At 36.6% G+C, this 7,564-nt stretch overlaps 1 protein-coding gene across 3 annotated transcripts in view; it reads left to right on the plus strand.

The window, feature by feature from the left end:
- The window catches only part of plcb4b (phospholipase C, beta 4b), an 85,283-nt gene that overhangs the window by 20,484 nt on the left and 57,235 nt on the right, over positions 1 to 7,564 (plus strand). For 2 of the 3 annotated variants that reach the window (XM_014009891.1, XM_014009889.1), the window contains exon 3: positions 2,053 to 2,115. The exons of the other annotated variant lie outside the window; for it this stretch is intronic. The gene's annotated coding sequence lies outside the window, so the exon portion shown is untranslated. The remainder of the gene's footprint in view (positions 1 to 2,052; positions 2,116 to 7,564) is intronic. 3 annotated transcript variants of the gene reach the window in all.

Genomic DNA, 7,564 nt, shown 5'->3' on the forward strand with positions numbered 1-7,564 from the left:
AGATAGATAGATAGATAGATAGATAGATAGATAGATAGATAGATAGATAGATAGATAGATAGATAGATATGACTTTATGGATGTCACAATTTTGGTATTAACTATAAAGATACATTCTTAATCACTAAGTCATTATTTTTGCTGATCCCCCTTTTTATCTTATGTTCAGTAGACTAACACCAGAATGTATTTTATTTGTTTTTTTGGGGGGACATTTTAAACAAGTTACTCACAGATTGAGGATATGGCAAAAAATGTCATCCCAGGTTTTATATTCTGTACACACCAATCTCTGACTTGATCACAAAATAGACTATGATTATTCTGTGTGTGTATCTGTGTAGGGAGGTTATTGTATAATACACACGAGATGATTTTCTGACTCATTACTATTCTTCTCAGCTGAAGGGCTGCTGTCAGTCTTACATTTATGGTTAACTATATTGCATAAACAGAAAAGACAATTAGTTGTGAATTAGAAAGCAAGGGGCCTTGTACGTGTTACACACAACTTTCCAAAGTTGTGTACTTCGGTGGCCATCTTGAATGGAATTCATTCCAAAAGATAATCAACTATAGATGCACATCCAATGGTTACTTTTCTGCTGGTTCAATAAAATCTGTTAAATGGTTCATGAGATACTTTGCTAACAAACAAAGTTGACTCAATCAGATGTGACGTGCTTGGCATTTATGTTAGGAATGACTCTCAGCTACTACCACGTTAAATGTTAGCTCATTTAAAAAAGACTTGGTTACTGTCATTTCAGTGATTTCTAAAGATGATTAGCTGTAGTACCCATCTTGAATTGGGTAAATATACATGGACTGATTTCTTTCTGAAAGTTTGATTCAAACTTGTAATCAATGTGATACTTTGCTGAATTTCAGACAAAGACACGTCTTTAGCGGTCGGTGATGAAATGTAGCCAAAAACTAGATTAAATTCAGGCATATAACCATCGGTAATAACGGTTATGTTTGTGGTCACGAGTCCTGAATGAAAGGAAGATAATAAATATGAGATTTAAAGAAGCAATTTAATGTCAGAATTTGTTGCAGATTCTAATTTAAGCCCAGTTATTACTGACATTAAGTCCATGCTGTAGTTTTGTTGTTGTTAGAATTGTTCTTTCAAAGCAGTCAACAAATCTATTTTATTGATGTTAAAGAACTGCTCTGAACAGAACAGAGAGCCCGGACGTAATCATATAATTTATTGGGCTTTCCAAAGAAATTCAACAGTGAAAATTAATTGATAATCCCAGACATGACATAAAAAGCTGGAGCGTAGGATCTTTTCTTCACTCTGCTGTGAAAACCTTTCGTGCTSTGTCTGCACTTATCTGGCAAAGTTTATTCTGTGAAGTGATTGTATAAAGAAACTGTTACTGCCCTGTTCCTGTTCTGTTCTGGGCAAGAGCTTTTACAATGAGGTGAAGAGGGAAGACTGGCAGAATCTCCACAAAGGACAGGAAATATTAAAGAATTTGTCTTGTCTTTGGTGCAGACATAAGGAAATTAGATGTCTTGTTCAGAGGAGAATTATTTGCCTTTCCGTCGTTGCAGTTTTGCCTTCATGCTACGCCTCTGCCTGTCCTTTTGACCCGCTCTTTGCTTCACATTTACATTTCACGCTCCTAGCTGACTGTCTCTAAATCTCACTCTCATACCTGTCGCTCAAAGGCTTCATCAAAGCAGATGCGGAGGTTGGCGCAGTTTGTCTAATTTGCCAGCTCATTTCCACCACTCACTTTGAAGAAGGCTGCCTTTCTTAAGGAGAAGGAGCTTCCCATTAAAAGTTTATTTAGCAGAAGCCAGAGGAATGATTAAAATTCTGCTCTGGCCAAATAGGATGAGGAGAATTACTGCAAGTGAGTGATAAGACCCTGGTGTGTTCTTTTGTGTGTGTTTGTGTGTCAGTGTCTCCCCTGAGGGCATCAGCAAATGCAATATTACTGTAAGTGTACAATATGAAGCGTAATAAAGTTAGCACATCAGAAGCCTGCAAATTACACTTCACACAGGTCCTTTTTCTGTGTTTCTTTTCAGAGCAGACCAGTGTTATCCTCCAGCATCTCCCCTCCCCTCAGTATTCTGACCCTCTGACACCTGGTAAGTACACTCACATTCACCTCCCACATCCATTATAGAGGCTTTAAGTGTATTTAAGTCCTTTTTTATGTAATCATTAGCTCACTGTCTGGCTAGAGCTACAAATTGGTGTAAAAAAACTGAATTTCTGGTTACGGTGCATGGAAAAACWTTGTCAGTCTGCAGAGTTTATTAAAGCATGTAACAACGTAGTAGTAAGAGTAGTAAAATTGATAAAATATTAACGATACCCATCCCTAAAGATGATGCATCCAAAATATAATTTACCCTTTATTCTAGTTTATTTAGTAATTTGGAAAATAATTCCCTTTCCTTTACGTATTGTTGACTCTAACTGTTAAAACATGATACTATAGCGTATTCCATACTTGTAATGTTGCTTTTCATAATTGAGAGACGTGTTCAGCTGCTTGTATCCGTTAATATTAAACAGACATTTCAGCCAGTTGCTCTTGCATGCACTCAGGGAAACATCAGCACAAACTAGCTTTAATGTATAATTCCTGCTATCTGTTATTGCCAATTACAGGGCTTGTTTAGTAGAACCAAGGGAGTTGGTGGATCTGTTTTTAATAGTGTGTGTGTGWGAGTCTGTGTTTGTGGGCTTTTAATGATGGGGGTTGTTGGCCCTTATTTAGGGACACATGTTCTTTGGTAATGCCTTGGGGGATGATTGGACTGGGTGGGTCCCCGTGAGTCCCTGTGTTGCTATAAATACACACTGGGATCCCATTTGGAGGATTAATTTGAGAGTACGTCTTCATGATGCTGCAGCCAGGCGAACTAGAGGCCACTGGCCAGCAGGGTTTCTATGGGGACCAGGGGCATCAGAGAGGAGCGTGACATCTGTGCGCTGTTTTGTTTGTCAGGACAGGTCTTCCTTTCTCACTCTTTTTTTTTTTTTCTCTGTTTGCCAAGTACTCAAAACATCACTTTCTCTGCCAGGAAGCAAATAACGTTGACTGAGGCTGTAAAGCCTCATAAAAAAACAATGTCTGTCATCATTAGTCTTTCAAACATACATAAACATGGAAAACTGGTAACACTGCAGCTGCCTTGCTCAATCATGCTCAGAGTAGACCCTAAGGGTGTCAGTCAGTAGGAGTCCAGGGACTCTTTTTACTTGGTTTACACCAAAAAGCTCACATTTTGGGGAAGCATTTAACCCTTGGCCCTTCTTGCTCCCTGTCTCCACTGCTCTCCTCTCTATATGGACATGTTCTATTTCCACAGCTCCTTTCCGCTGGCTGCCTWATCCTCAGCTCAACAGGGCACACATGTTCTTTTGATAGGTACTTATTTGGGCAATGGGAAAACTCCTGTAATTTTGAGCCTCCTCCACTTTCCCCTTTTGGTGTCCTGCCGTCCAGATCAAACCTAAGCCCTTCTTGGTGTTACTAATTTTCTCAGTCTCTGAAACCTTTTTGGATAAACAAGAGACTGGTTGGGGTGCTACATCCAAGACAAACGTGTTATATGTGGCACAGCTCTCCCTCATCCTTGGTTTTCAATAATTTTGAGCATTTTGATCCCCTGAAAATCTCTGGCTCCATATGGTGCAGTTCAGTAGAAGCCAGCACAAATGATCTTTCCTGCTCCCTAAGGACTTCAAGAAGCATAAGATAAATCATTCTCCCAGCTCAACCAGCATTGTGTGTGTATATATATATACATATATACTGAATTGTTTTGCCCATATTTGGGTACACCTGGTCTTTAAGAGCCTTCAGTGGTGCATGTGTAACCGGGTAAAACAAACCTTTGACCTCCTAATCCGGTCTAAATGAGAATGTCATAGCACAGCAGTACACAGAGGTGCATAGTCCTGCCTGGATGATGTAACGTAGTCATTTTCAAATATTTTGGTATTTTCACTCTGCAGGCATCCCTTTGCAAAGGACAGTTACCTAACTCCATCCAGAAATGAACACTTTATCAGTTTGCCCTACCTCTCCCTTCACTATCTAGAGCAAAATTTGTATCCATTAATTCTAAGATTAGACTAAGTCTGGAGTTAAAATGTGTTTGTGTCCTCACAAACAAATCCCCACTATGCCTCCTCAGGGTTGACTGCTTCTGCCCAGTAAACAAATATTATAGTAATATTTTTACTGTTTCTTCCAGTGACATGTTATTTGTCTTTTTATTCTTCATCACCACCATTTAAAATCACTATCAGATGCTTTTCTCTCTCCAGTACCAGTGGTCCAGTTGACTTTTTATTATTGTCTGATTATCATCTCCACATTATCCCCTCTTTTTAACATGTTCTTTTATTGATTTTTTGACAGCTATAGTTGCAAGCTTGATTGTTTTAGCTAAATTATCAACATTTTTATAAAGTATTTTATGCATTTATATTTTCTTGACTATGTTTGTAACATCTTGTCTCCACTTCAGCCATTAATCTGCTAGTAAAATGTTCTTGTAGCAACTTTGTCCATATTTGTTCCCTTATGGGATCTTTTCTGTTCTGTTACACAAAAATAGATAAGAAGAGACTGGCCTCAGGTTCAGTTTAAGTTTGGACGCTTTGCTTTATCATTTTCAGGGCTCCCCTTGACTGAGAGCTTTATTTAAAAAAATCATAAATATTCAATCAGAAGCAGTGTTTTAACTATTCTCAGTCAATCTGTGAATACTTGAAATTGTCCTACCTTTCCATTCTGGGATGGAAAATTAGAGCTGCTATTTTAATTTAATTTTAATTTAACCTTTATTTATCCAGGTAAACTGTTTGAGAGCAACTTCTCATTTACAACCATGACCTGGCCAAGAGGTTGCATGAATGAATAAAAGCATACAATATATACAACATTGAGCATACCACAAACATTAAAAGAAATAAATGTAGAAAGTAGAAAAAGAAAAGAAAAAACAAAATGCAAAGTCTGAAGTTTTAGCATTTCGTAAGACAGTTTCAGTGTGTTATTTAATAAACTCAGTGTGATTAGATCATCAGATAACTTGTGTTAAGGCTCTGGCAATATACATTGCAAATTAAAAATAAATTGCAATTTATAAGTTTCAGTGAGACAGAGAGACGGAAACCCACATCTCCATACATGCAACAGTGTTACTAGAACAGTAAATCCTACTTAATCTGAATACGTAACGTTTCACATTAGAAATCAATCAGGTAATTGAGTCGAGAAAGGACAAACTGAATGTCCATGCTGCTCTTTGTGAAGACGTAAAAGTGTAAATAAAAGATGAACTGTTTGTAATGGACTCAGTTCACTTAAGCTAGTTGTGAGCTAACCAATCATTGTAAAGTTTAATAAGATATTCAGGTTGATGTAAGATTGTTGATGTCAGTTGCACCATAAACCAAAAATGGACTTCACATCATTTTGATAAAAATATTTCCCAGATAGTATTTTTAACTGTGATTTAAAAAAAATTCTGTTAAAATTAAAAGGAAATTTTTGTTCTGGGTAACTCATACTGTTTCTTCTATTCATACCCCTAATTTATCATACAGTTAATGTTCTTACTGATGCTTTTTTGTGCATAAATTATCAGTCAGCCAGTTTYCAGCCCAGGCTTAAGTTAATTATGTAACCTACGAAAGAGAAGCCTCGAGTGAGCACAGAGATCTTCAACTATAAAAGGAAAAGAGGATGATGGAAGAGGACCATTTGGCTTGGAAAAACACATTCCTTCCCTCAGAGGAATAATATTTCTTGATAGTCCCAGAGAAATTATTGCGGAATTTTGTGGGGTACATACAGCTGAGCTGATGCATATATCAGCTAATTGACTAAAAATCGTACCTGTGTTATTTAATTATTACTTGAAATGCTGTGACAGAAAAAAACTTGGTCTTTATTTATACATTTTTCACTTGTAAATGCGTATAAATGTAGAAGTACTTTGTTATTTGACTCATTAAATGGTTTGTCACCAAGAGTCATTTGGAAAATAGTAGTCACATTCAGAAATCGTGACCTGTACTAGATTTTCTGTTTTCTTTTGTTCATTAATTACATAAAAGCTGTTCACATCAAAGTAGCTGTATCAGTTGGTGATACTGAACTCTTGCTGATCATATTTTGTAAAAGTTTGAAAACATTTTCTTAAGCCCTCTTTCAGTAAAGAAATAGTCTCTGCTTTTGATAAAGCTGACGTTAAACTCTGTAGGAGGTCATCAAAAGGGATTCTGGAGGTATTGTATAGCTTGAGCTCAGGTAGGATGGATTCCCTTAAGACCATTTTCTTATTCAAGAAAAAACACCAGTGATATTAATTTCATAATGTAGCAGCACAATGGTTTAGTGGTTCACACTGATACCTCACAGCAAGAAGGTCCTGGGTTCGATTCCTGATTCAGATCTGGGGTCTCTATGTGTGGAGTTTACATGATCTGTTTGTGTTTGCATGTTTTCTCTGTTCACTCCGGTTTCCTCCCACCATATAAAAATGTGCATGTATTGTCTTCAGGCTCATGCCTCCCTTGCAAAAGATAGCAATGATCTCAATGGGATTTTCCTAGTTAAATATTAGTTAAAATAATTTCATGTTTCTAAAGTGAGCATGACAAAGTCCATACAGTTCTGCATTTTTCAAATACAAAACAAAGACATGTGGAACTTAAATCATAATGGTGTAATCCTTTTTATTTATTTCACGTTTTCACAACAAAACCACTTGCTCAGGCTAATTGCCAGCGTGTGGGGTGGGTCCTAAAAATGACAATATAAAGTATGTAGTGCCTCATTTATTAACCATCATGTCAGATAACACAAATCAGGTTAAAACATAGGTTTAGGTTAGGGATGTCCCAATACAACTTTTTCACTTCCGATACGATACCAATATTGCAACTTTGAGAATTGTCCGATACCGATATTGACCGATACCGATACTGACCCGTTACCAAAACAGTACAAGTCACACACTTTTGCCTATTTTGTTGTGTAAAATCTTAGAAAAATCTTGATCAAGTCAACCAGTGAAAAAGTAGGTATGAGAAAAACTGACCCATTTATTTTTAACCAATGGATCACATACATTTTAAACTGAAGAACATTCTACAATTTAATAAATAAAATAAATTACAATACCCTGAAAAAATAAAATAAAAACAAAATGTACTTTTAAAGTGTAAAATAATTCAAAATCACTCCAGTTATTATTTTTTTTACCATCTGTCAGCATTGTGCTGCTTTATGGTGGGAATAACTGAAGGTGGGGACAAAACAAAACCCCACATTATTGTCTGTTCAAAGTAAAGAGTCCACAGCTCCAATTTGACTGACTGTGCTCAAAACAACGTGATCATTGATAGATAGATAGATCTTTAATTGCCATTTTTGCATATACTAGCAGTTTATACACATTGGAATTCTTGTGTGGGCATCCCTCCTAGTCACAGTATAGATGACAGAAGAGTAATGATAGAAAAAACATTATAAGGTCTAAGAAAACAGTATAAGAACAATAAAAA

This window comes from Austrofundulus limnaeus, unplaced genomic scaffold (genome assembly GCF_001266775.1).
Source record: "Austrofundulus limnaeus strain Quisiro unplaced genomic scaffold, Austrofundulus_limnaeus-1.0 Scaffold63, whole genome shotgun sequence".
Classification (NCBI taxonomy): domain Eukaryota; kingdom Metazoa; phylum Chordata; class Actinopteri; order Cyprinodontiformes; family Rivulidae; genus Austrofundulus; species Austrofundulus limnaeus.